Source organism: Phyllobates terribilis, unplaced genomic scaffold (assembly GCF_046119375.1).
Source record: "Phyllobates terribilis strain yellow unplaced genomic scaffold, ASM4611937v1 Scaffold_97__1_contigs__length_5976380, whole genome shotgun sequence".
Lineage (NCBI taxonomy): Eukaryota > Metazoa > Chordata > Amphibia > Anura > Dendrobatidae > Phyllobates > Phyllobates terribilis.
In genome coordinates this window covers 2748836-2761788 of record NW_027362857.1, presented here as the reverse complement: position 1 = coordinate 2761788, position 12953 = coordinate 2748836, and the positions used below count along the sequence as shown (strand labels likewise).

Genomic DNA, 12953 nt, shown 5'->3' with positions numbered 1-12953 from the left:
GCGCAAATGAGATCAAAATTCATCCATTTATGCGTGACTTAGACTTTGACAACCTTTTAAGTCAGAAGCCCCTGTTCGTTCCTGACCTAAAGTCAGATGAGGACACCCGCTACTTTATCAGTAAGTAAAATGAGACGTCATCTGCAGAAAACTGACGTGTGTCTTGTCTTTCATTTTATGTCAAAATCAGTTCCCATCATTATTAGTGATAACATGGTGACTGTCTGGGTATTATACTAATAATCTCTAATAACACTTGTATTTTTTAGCTCGAAGTAGCAGCTTCAAACATATGAATTCAGATGAGGGGGACACAAGTGAGGACAATGACTGGCCAGAAATCAAAAACTTTGCATCAACTTATCAAAGGTCTTCTAAAGTAAGTATGTGGCTAATAAAATGTATGAAACCTATAATTACAAAAAAAAATTAAATATATCTATTTTATATTTCTTTATCTGTTTTAGCTATATATCACCAATACTGGGATGATGACCAATATAGAGCCTATGTCACCTCCACAGTGTTCCCCAGAGAACAGTGATGGAGGCAATGAAGAGCCTATGTCACCTCCACAGTGTTCCCAAGAGAACAGTGATGAAGGCAATGAAGTGCCTATGTCACCTCCAGGGTGTTCCCCAGAGATCAATGAAAAACGCTCAGAAATGTGAGTAGATTATTATTATTATGAGATTTAGTCCTGATATATGTCGGATCCAAATACAAGATACGAGTAACACAAATCTAAATCTAGCATCCACCACCCCATGACTACACAATCTCTGTGGGTCTTACTTGTGATAACTTCAATAACAGCTGATTGTTGCGACCAACCATTCATTTCCAACTCACTACAGGCCAATATTACTAATTAGACTCCATTCTTGCTGGTAAAATGTGGTCTTGAGCAGGATATCTCCTCTATGTTGTCCTAATTGACCTAACAGACAGGTGTTCTTCCGTTATTCTATTGTTTTTTCCTTGTAATTTACGTGTCTTTTTTCTACCAACAGGCAGAAAGAATCTTCCCCTTCCAAAACTGTTGGAGACAATCAGTGTTTTACTGCTAAAAACAGTGAGTCATCCTCGCCCTCATTGTCAGGTATGTACAGGTTTATAGGCCATCCAATTATAGCCTATGATCCAAAATTTAAATATTAAGGCTCTAAAATTACTTCCTTTACTCTTTCTGCTCCCCTGAGTATTCTATTTTTTGTTTTGTTAAAATCCCCCATACGGTTCCAGAGTTATGGGCCTTTGTAATTAGTGGTAATTTTTATTCTTTACAAAGGGGTGGTGTTCACAGGATCCTCTGGGGCGTGCCCTTAGGTTACCACGCCCACATGATAAAGACCATAATAATTAACACTAAATAAAAAGTCCCATATCTCTACAACCGTACTGTGGATTTTAGGAAAACAAATATCAGAATACTCAGGGGAGAAGCCGACATAAAATAAGAGCGAATCTTGGACACTTTTGACCTGGTGATGGGTCTTCTTTAAAGTTACAATGAAGTTTTATCTAACTGATTATATAACACTGTGGCTTGCTGAAAGTAATGTCATATTAATATGGGGACATGGTTCTTTGGGGAGACACCACTGGAACCCAGAAAAGCTACAGGTTCATATTAATCAGTTGCATAACTCTATAAAGATACAAAGCTCATCTTTTAGGAGTTTATAATCAACATTTTTTTCTGGCTTTTTGATTAGAATCTCCAGTTCAGAAGAGAAGAAAATATTTTCGAACACTGAGAAAACAACTAAAAACAGAGAAAGTTGAAGAGGGGGAAACTAGGCGAGGTAAGTGTGACGATAATCTCCATGTTGTATGACGTCAGTGAGAAGAAGTCATGTGGAGCAGATGTTATCCGTCAGTGGTGGGATTGTCACATGTATGATGGCTGACAATGATTCTGCTCCTCTGTATGATGAGATTCCTCTAACGTCATGTTACAGTGACACCACAGTAGTGTCCTCTAATATGGAGTCCCATTACTTACATCAGTTTTACATCTTTTCTCCTAGGTTCTCTCTTCCGCCGGATGATAACATCCTGCCGGCGTGGATTATCCAGGGCTGCTCGTGCTGTCAGAGAAAGCTGCATTTTTGGCTGCTGCCACCAACGCACCATTGACATCTCGAGGACAGAAAACCCCCAAATCTAGCGCTCTGAAGAAACTACAGCACATCCACCATTAATGCTGTACCTGTATGGAAGGAGTTGTACCACCTACCTGTGGCCTCCTGACCAGCAAGAGACACGTGCAAAAGTTGAAGGCTCCTCCAAGAACTTGTCTTCATCCTTCCATGCAATTTTAATTCAAAGAAATAAAAAATTAAAATTGTTTAATGTCTTTTCGCATTTAATTGATTATTACTGACTTTTATGGTATATTAATACTATACCTCATATATAGTATGTCTGAAGGGTTAGATCCCAAACTGGAGAATAGCGGTTCTATGTCTCCCATTAATCCTCTAAACTCTGGCCAAAAATGGAGGAGATGACCAGAGATTCTGTTATTCCTAAGGGTACGTACACACAGCACCTTATAGACACCAGCATACCCACTGATTTTTTATTTTATAAGAAGACACTTAAGGAAAACATCAGTGTTTTTGTTAACTACATATAAAATAGTCAGCGGCTTCCAAACAGAAGCCACCAGCAGAATGAACCAATCACTTTCTTTAACCACTTCATAATTTTCAAAGCTGGAAGCGGATAAAAGAAGCTGAAAAAGACTGAAAAATACACAATGCACAGCAAGTTGTTTTTATATTGCAGTGCATATGTTCAATCATTTACATTTTATCTAGTGCTTTTCATGAGGGATCCAGGTGGAATCCACCTGAAGAAGACATTGTTTGCACATTACGAAGAGTGGCAATTAGTGTTGAGTGAGCACTAAAATGCTCGGGTGCTCGAAGCTCGGGCCGAGCTCACCGTGATACTCGGGTGCTCGAACCGAGCAACGAGCTCAATGTTAGTCTATGGGAGACCCGAGCATTTTTGCGGCGGCACCCCCGACAGTCTGTAGAAAGCCTAAAAAGTGCCCAAAACGATAGTGACAGTGCTCAAATGACATGGGGACAGCATGGGGATCGCCCCAGGAAGCATTTCAGACCCCCAGGTCACTGCTGTCAACAGCGCCGGACTGGGGTGTCTGGGGTCCACCAGGGACATTGACTCCAGGGGCCCACCCACCCTTCAGCTATTTGCAAATACCTGTTAGCCGTTATACCCATTATATTGGCCGCTTCTGCCCATCACTGTGCGCTCACCAGAAATGCGATGTACAATTACTGTAGTTTGCATTAAAGGGTTTTTATTGGTGAAAACAAGTTATCAGCGATGCACAGGTTGGGAAGGTGATTACTTATTTATTGGTGGAATCAGCACTGTCAGAAGATTGTGGCACTTTGAGTATTTGGTGAGATTTTTACCTCTGTATTTATAAGACAAAACCAGGAGTGGAGCAATCCGAGGTAATGTTTTATGAATTTCTCACCCACTCCTGGTTTTGTCTTATAAATACAGAGGTGAAAATCTCACCAAATGCCAACTTGCTTTCTCTGGTGAACCTTTCCAACTGCATCTCTGCTGCTGTGTAATAGTCACAGGGCAGGGAGGGGTTAAACATCCAAGTATTTAATATCTATTGGAAATAAAGAGGTTTCCCCTTATTGATATCAGATAAAACAAATGACCAACCACAATCCACTCTACCAAGACCAATATTACCAGATAGAAGGCAGAAATACCACCACACCGTGACCAGATCACATATTACCACCACATAGTGCCCAAATAATGCCACATACAAGGCACAAATACCGCCACACCATGACCAAAGCACATAATACCACCACATAGTGATCAAATGCTACCAGATACAAGGTATAAATACTGACACACCATGAGACCACATATTACCACCACATAGTGACTGAATAATACCACATACAAGGGACAAATATCGTCATGTCATGACCAAAGCACATAATGCCACAACATAGTGACAAATAATGCTAAAATAATAAAAATGTAAAAAAGCTCTGTATATTGGGTCAGTGTACAGGTTATACAGTGATCACCAGTGATATTATACACAGGAGCTCTGTATATAGTGTACAGGTTATCAGTCATCACCAGTGACATTATACACAGAAGCTCTGTATATAGTGTCAGTGTACAGGTAATGCAATGATCACCATTAATATTATACACAGGAGCTCTGTATATAGTGTCAGTGTGTGTGTATAGGTAATACATATACTCAACATAGGTAATACACATACTCACCAGTGATGTCTCTAGGTGAAGTTCTTCATCTGCAGACCGATATATCCCATCTTCTATGCAGGACTTATCTCTGCAGAAAATAACATAGTTAGCTATAACTGATCACTTCCAGAGCACAATCCACACTTTTCCCAAGATTTCTACACTGCATGAAATGACAAAAAAAGAAACATAGCGCCGCACTACACAGTAACAGTGCTCCAGTGTCATTCTGTGCCTGCTCATCTGTCAGCAGACATATTTCTCTGATGGCAAAGATGTAGCAGAGCTGAAGACAGAAGACCCATGGATTACGTCGGAGCGAGGATTTTTTTTTATTAAAGATAGAGTCCCTTAGGCTACGTTCCTGCTTTTATGCGGCGCTTTAGACCGCTCGCGTAAAAGAAGTGCCAAAGAAAGCTGGAAACGCCTTTCAGCAAAAGCTATGGATTTTGCTGAAAAGCGTTCAGATGCCGCGTTTTGCCACGTATTTTTGCGCGGGCGCTTTTACTGCAAAAGCGGCCGCGCAAAAAGAATTGACATGCCAATTCTTGGCGTTTTTTTCGGCGCGCTTTCCCCATAGGCTACATGTTAACATGCCTCGGGAAAAGCGCGCTGAGAAAAGCGCAACGTCGGCATGCAGTAGAGATTTTTTGCGCCGCGTATGAACGGAGCCTAAATGGGTTTTGTGTTTTATTTTTAATTAAAAAAAAATTTCTGTGTTTTTTTTCTATTTACTAGAAATTCATGGTGGCCATGTCTAATTTGGCGTGACAACATGAATTTCGGGCTTAGTACCGGCTGATAATACAAAGCTGGCCTGGTACTAACACTATTATTACCCAGGGTGCCACTCACCACCAGGGCCGCTGGAAGAGCCAGGTAAAGCGCCTGGAAATTTTCAGGGGTGGCTGCGGGCTGCGATTTTCAGTGTGGGGGGCCAAGAACACTTGGGCCTTACCATGCTGAGAATCCCAGCCCCCAGCTCATTTGTTTTATCTGGCTGGCAATCAACATATGGCAGGAGCACACACCTTTTCCTAAAAAAAAAAATATTTTAAATAAGTTTAAAACAAATATTCGGCTTCTCTGTCTTTTGATCGGCAGCCAAGGTAAAGCCAGGCAGCTGGGGGTGGCAGTACGTAGCTGTCCGCTTTATCTGCGGTGAGAATCAAAAATTCTGCAGAGCGCTACACCGTTTTTAAAAATGATTTCTTTTCACACTTCTATATGTCACAGACCCAACAGCCAATCACACATGCTGTCAAAGAGGATGGGCGTCTGTGATTGGCTGTTTGAGTAATCTACAATCAGCCCATACATTCTAGTATGGTACTATGTATGGGCTGCTTTCAGGTTACTCAAGCAGCCAATCACAGAAGCCCGTTCTCTGTGTCAGCGGCTGTGATTGGCTGTTGGGACTGTCACTCATATAGAAGTGTGAAAATAAATAAATAATAAAACAAAAATACAGCGCTCCGCAGAATTTTTGATTCTCAGCGCAGATAAAGCAGACAGCTACGGGCTGCCATCTCCAGCTGCCTGGCGATCAAAAGTCAGGAAAGCCCAATGTTTTTTTAAATTATTTAAAAAAATAATTAAAAAAAAAATACGTGGGTTCCCGCCATATTTTGATCGCCAGCCTGGTAAAAACCAGGCAGCTGGGGGCTGGGATTCTCAGCATGGTAAGGCCCAAGCATTCTGGGCCCCCCACGCTGAAGACGGCAGCCCGCAGCCACCCCTGGAATTGGCGCATTCATCATAGCACCATTTCCAGGCGCTTTATCCGGCTCTTCCAGCGGCCCTGGTGGGGGTGGCACGCTGGGTAATAATGGGGTTAGTACCAGCTTTGTATTATCAGCTGGCAGTAAGCCTGAAATTCATGGCGTCACGCCAAACTAGACATGGCCACCATGAATTTCTAGTAAACAGAAAAAAACACATGTAGGGACTCCATCTTTAATAAAAAAACAAAATCCTCGCTCTGACGTAATCCACGGATCTTCTGTCTCCAGCTCTGCTACATCTTTGCCATCAGACAAATACCCCTGCTGACAGAGATGAGCAGGCACAGAATGACACTAGAACACAGTTGTCAGAGAAGTGCTCAGCTGGCCTCCAGCCGCCGACCATGTTTTCCTGTGCGTTGCAAATAATGCATACTTTCAAACACATGCCTATTTTTGCAATGCAAGTCTACAGTACATTGCGTCTGCGCTGATTTACAACGGATCCGTTGTAACGCACAGTATAAACGCAATGTTAACCCAGCCTAACAGCAGCGAGAAGGGGAGACGGAGCCCTGGAGACCGCCAAGTCAGTCTACTGGTGGTACTATCATGCCCATTGCCCAGTATGTCCTCCCAGCCTTTGTGGTATTATTATGCCCATTGCCCAGTATGTACTGCCAGCCTCTGTGGTACTATCATTCAAGCTCACATGGCATGTCCTGCCAGCCAGCCACTGGTGGTAGTAGTACTAGCATGATAGTACCACAAAGGGCCAGCTCCAGGTTTTTCTGGGCCCTGGGAGAAAGAGTCTCAGTGGGCCCCTTTAACACATACCACGATTCATGATGCACAGATACCGCAGAGAATTATAAGTATAGTACAATGCAAAGATTTCACTTCTTATATTACATGAGTGATATCTATTGTAAATTCTATAATAGCTCAGAAACCGGCGAATCGCTCCACACAGTATACTGGCCTCCAAAAAGTGCTCCATACAGAATACTGGTCCCCATATAACGCTCCATACAGAATACTGGTCCCCATATAACGCTCCATAAAGGATATTGGTCCCCATATAATGCTCCATACAGAATACTGGCCCCCATAAAATGCTCCGTACAGAATACTGGCCCCCATATAACGCTCCATACAGGATACTGGTCCCCATATAACGCTCCACACAGTATACTGGCCCCCAAAAAATGCTCCATACAGAATACTGGCCCCCATATAATGCTCCATACAGAATACTGACCCCATATAACGCTCCATACAGAATACTGGCCCCCATAAAATGCTCTGTACAGGATACTGGCCCCATATAAAGCTCCATGCAGGCTGTTCCCCCCACATAATGCCCTATGCAGGCTGTTCCCCCCCTTATAATGCCCCATGCAGGATGTCACCCCCCTCCATATAATGCCCCATGCAGGATGTCACCTCCCCCATATAATGCCCCATGCAGGATGTCACCTCCCCCATATAATGCCCCATGCAGGATGTCACCCACCCCATATAATGCCCCATGCAGGATGTCACCTCCCTCCATATAATGCCCCATGCAGGATGTCACCTCCCCCATATAACGCCCCATGCAGGATGTCACCCCCCCATATAATGCCCCATGCAGGATGTCACCCACCATATAATGCCCCATGCAGGATATCACCCCCCCTCTCTTTAAAATGCCCCATGCAGGATGTCACACCCCCCTTTTATAATGCCCAATGCAGGATGTCACCCTTCTCTTTAAAATGCCCCATGCAGGATGTCACCGCCCCCATATAATGCCCCATGCAGGATGTCACCCCCCCATATAATGCCCCATGCTGGATGTCACCCCCCATATAATGCCCCATGCAGGATGTCACTCCCCCATATAATGACCCATGCAGGATATCACCACCCCACCCATATAATGCCCCATGCCTCCATACATTAAATAAATAATCGAATACTCACCTCACTCCTCCTCACCTGTTGCCGCTGCTCAGGTCTGGACTCCAGCGCCGCAGGATGTCACCCCCCTCCATATAATGCCCCATGCAGGATGTCACCTCCCCAATATAATGCCCCATGCAGGATGTCACCCCCCATATAATGCCCCATGCAGGATGTCAACCCCCCTCTTTATAATGCCCCATGCAGGATATCACCCCCCTCTCTTTAAAATTCCCAATGCTGGATGTCACCCCCCTCTTTAAAATGCCCCATGCAGGATGTCACCCCCCATATAATGCCCCATGCAGGATGTCACCCCCCCATATAATGCCCCATGCTGGATGTCACCCCCCCATATAATGCCCCATGCAGGATGTCACTCCCCCATATAATGCCCCATGCAGGATATCACCCCCCCATATAATGCCCCATGCCTCCATACATTAAAAAAAATAATAATCAAATACTCACCTCACTCCTCCTTACCTGCTGCCGCTGCTCAGGTCCGTACTCCAGCGTCGCCGGCGTCTTCCCGCTCTGCGCTGCCTGTGATGGCTCAGGGGAGGGCGCGGTGGAAAGACGTCACCGCACCCTCTGACCTGATATGTCACAGGGACCGCAGAGCAGAAATACAGCGGATCTGCGGAGGCAGGAGGAGAGGTAAGTATCCGGCTGCTGGGCCCTGAGCAAGCGGGGGAGAAGGGCGGGCGCTGGCACCGCTCTCCTCCACCCATAGCCCGATTCATGCTTAGTATGTCCTGCCAGCCTCCTTGGTACTTTCATGCCCACCCAGCATGTCCTGCCAGCCACTGGTGGTAGTACATGCTGCTAGGCATAGTAACAGTAACGAGAGGTTGGCAGCAGGACAGGCTGGGCAATGGGCATGATGATAATCATGCCCATTGCCCAGTAGCATTTACTGACAGCCTCGGCCAGGGGTCCTCTCAGTCACCCCTCCCCCCTATCCCTTCCTCCCCTCCCGGCCCCTGCTTTTCATACTCATGCGTCGAGATGAGCTGCAGGCCTGCAGCCGCTGCCAGGGGCGACGGCGATTCCGTCCTCCACAGCGCGCACAGGAAGCAGTCCCAGGGCGATGATGTCATCGCCCTGAGACTGACCTCCTGGGCACGCGCCTGCAGAGGCGGCAGAGGGGCACTGCGGCAGCAGGCAGAGCAGGGAGACCGGTCTCCTTGCTGTGCTGCTGCAGAGGGCCCATCACTAATCATATTGGCAGTGCTGCCTATCTGATTAGCGAACCGGGGGGTCCTCTGTTCTCTGTACAGGGCCCAGTGGGTGTGAGGGCGGGGCTTAGGGGCATGGCCATCGGAACCCGGAGCGCACCGGGGGTTTTCCTGATCATACGGTGGGCCAGTACGCCCCTGCTCATAAGGGCACACACTGTGCAATTATCTGAGATTCTAGCGTGACCTCCGCAGGGAGGATGAGAGTGATACGTGGTGCAGAATACGTTGGTCTATAAGCAGGCATGCAATACATGGGGTGCAGAGAAAAAGGTTGCACTTGGGTCACGACCTGACTAAGGAGGCACGGTACCGTGTGAGGCTTATTCTCTTAGCTCCCCCGCCAACAATTTATATACAAATAAGATATTATACAGTGCTACATTATACAAGGTATAAAGGATGGTGCCCACATAAGAGTGCCATTCTTTAGCAACAAAATAACAGTGCCACTCAGAGCCAAAATAAATACGGCTATATAGTGTTCTCAAGATAGCACAATAGATTGCTCAAATAAATACTGTCATACAGTGCTCACATATTAACACTATGAAATGCCCAAATAAACACCACTTTACAGTTCTCACATGTTATGACCATACAGTGCCCAAATAAATACTACATTACAGTGCTCACATATTAACACTATGAAATGCCCAAATAAACACCACTTTACAGTTCTCACATGTTATGACCATACAGTGCTCAAATAAATACTGTCATACAGTGCTCACATATTAACACTATGAAATGCCCAAATAAATACCACTTTACAGTTCTCACATGTTATGACCATACAGTGCCCAAATAAATACTACAATACAGTGCTCACATATTATCAAAATACAAGGCACAAATAAATAGTACCGGACATTGTTCACATATTATCACTATACAGTTCCCAATACATAATCTAACAGTGCTATACAATGGCTAACTAAAAATACAATATTTAGACTGAGTCATGGTCATAACCTTGTCAATCATTCCTGGCACCAATATAGAAGCGGGAGGCTGATGGGACCCATGTGTAAATGCCCTGGGAAATGTCTGTGCTTCATATGAGGGCATCAGCACTATTATTTTGGGAGGCCTTGTTTCAGGGTTTAGATTGGGCCCAGTTACTTGCTGGCCACCTTCTTCGGAACGGCTCTCCATCACCCCTCACCACAATTCAGTAGACCCATACCAGCTATTACTGAAATTATTGATTGCCAAGTGTAACAGCGGAAAATAAATTATTGAAAAAAAATAAATAAATAAGCACGATGCTCCCCGATCCTCTGGGCGGCATGTAGACTTCTTTTTATAATTTTATAAACTTGTGTATTTATAGATTTGATGTCATTAATCATTAATGGTCCATTACTTATTATTCCTCTATGTAGTCCTTTCTCCAGCTCCGGTGTTATATACTTATTTTATATAAAAAAAGTTCCAGTTATTAGCTAAGGCTGAAAATAAATAAAGTTTTAGAGTCAGTAAAATATAAAAGCGGTATTTTATATTGGGATTTCTTATAGCAAACTCATCTTCTGCTTGTGAGTGCACGTTGCTATATAAGGACGCAGCCACCCAACCAACCCGAACCAAAGACACCCCAGTGACAGCCACATAGTCACTATATAGCTCTCACTGGCGGTAAACTGACCGTTTTAGGCAGCGGATGCAACCAAAACTCACTCATGTACTTGAAATCCCACCTACCCAGTTTTTTCATTGACTAACGTGGGCTAGGTTTCAACCACATCAGAAAAAGGTGATGAGTGAGCACATATATAATAGGTATCCGTTTGATCCCATGATCTAATATTGGCGATGCCAGGGGTTCTAGGGGAAGGAGAGGCTGCTCACACTGCTGTCCACCCTGTCTGATCTAATAATGAAGATACCAGGGGTGCAGCGGTAAGAAGAGGCTGCTCACACTGCTGTCCACCCTATCTGATCTAATAATGAAGATACCAGGGGTGCAGCGGTAAGAAGAGGCTGCTCACACTGCTGTCCACCTGTCTAATTGATCTAATACTGGAGATACCAGAGATCCTGAGGTAAGAAGAGGCTGCTCACACTGCTGTCCACCATGTGTATTTGATCTAATACTAGAGTTACTAGGGGTGTTGAGGTAAGAAGAGGCTGCTCACACTGCAGTCCACTATGTGTATCTGATCTAATACTAGAGATACCAGGGGTGCAGAGGTAAGAAGAGGTTGCTCACACTGCTGTACACCTGTCTAACTGATCTAATACTAGAGATACCAGGGGTGCAGAGGTAAGAAGAGGCTGCTCACACTGCTGTCCACCATGTCTTTCTGAGCTTATACTAGAGATACCAGGGGTGCAGAGGTAAGAAGAGGCTGCTCACACTGCTGTCCACCATGTGTATCTGATCTAATACTGGAGATACTAGGAATGCTGAGGTAAGAAGAGACTGCTCACAGTGCTGTCTACTCTATCTATCTGATCTAATACTGGAGATACCAGGAGTGCTGAAGTAAGAAGAGGCTCTTCACACTGCTGTCCACCATGTCTATCTGATATTATGCTGGAGATACAAGCAGTGCTTAAATAAGAAGAGGCGGCTCACACTGATGTCTACCCTGTCTATATGATCTAATACTGGAGATACCAGGGCTATTAAGGTACGAAAAGTCTGCTCACACTGTTATAGGTTATCTCTAAGTCATATCAGGAATATTCCTATGGCACATGCTCACAAGTTTCTGTGCTAATATTCTAGGACAGGTTTCTGTGTAACAAGACACTGACCATATTAATTGTGTAGTGTTTACCTCCCTAAACAAAAAATCTAAAATTGCTAATTAAAGGTATTTATAAATGTATTCATTAAGATTCCATTTAGTTATTTATTTTTTTCTATTCCCAGAGAGCCCCGTTAAGGAAAAATTGCAAAACAATGAGATACATTTCTCAGAGTCCTATTTTATATATCCATATACTGTATGTGATACTGAGTTTGTATGTTTTCCCCGTATTCTTGTGGGTTTCCGCTGGGTTCTCCGGTTTCTTCCTACACTCCAAAGACATACTGATAGGGAATTTAGATTGTGAGCCCCGATGGGGAAAGTGTCGATAATGTCTGTAAAGCGCTGCGGAATTAATGGTGCTATATAAGTGAATAAAATAAATCAAAATAAATACTAGAGTAAAATAAGAGAAGCCAAAGAAGGCGGGGATAATAAAAGTGACGGTGCACTTGTGTAGAGCTTGAGTAAAGTACCTATATGCAGGCCTGGCGTCAGAACCCAGCGCACCCGGGCAAGTGCTGGGGCCCTAAGGAGATGGATGGGCCCACTTACCGTCGGGCACCCCTGCGCGCTATGGGACCCGTGAGCGGTGCGGTGCCGGTGCCAGCGCCCGCCACCCACCCCCGCTTGTTCAGGGCCCCTCTCCCCGTGCCTCCGCACCATCTCTGGTCTCTTCCGCGGCTGCTGCACTGTGACGTCTCAGGCCAGAGGATGCGGTGATGTCTTTACACCATGCTCGCTCCAGATCCATGACAGCGCAGAGCGGGAAGACGCCGGCGATGCTGAAGAGTCTGGAGCAACGGCAGCAAGTGAGGAGAGGTGAGTACTTGATTATTTTTTTTATATGTATGGAGTCATGGGGAATTATATGGGGGGGGGACAAGTGACATTCTGCATGGGGCATTATATGGGGGGAACAAGTGACATCCCGCATGGGGCATTATATGGGGGGGGACAGGTGACCTCCTGCATAGGACATT

At 44.9% G+C, this 12953-nt stretch overlaps 1 long non-coding RNA gene across 1 annotated transcript in view; it reads right to left on the bottom strand.

Moving 5' to 3' along the window:
• Nucleotides 1-2238: 2238 nt before the first annotated feature.
• LOC141198554 (uncharacterized) overlaps nt 2239-12953 on the bottom strand; it is a 44631-nt gene continuing 33916 nt past the window's right edge. Inside the window, exons 3-4 of the long non-coding RNA XR_012270487.1 lie at nt 4315-4384; nt 2239-2310 (exon numbers count right to left, since the gene is read on the bottom strand). This is a non-coding gene — a long non-coding RNA (uncharacterized lncRNA). The remainder of the gene's footprint in view (nt 2311-4314; nt 4385-12953) is intronic.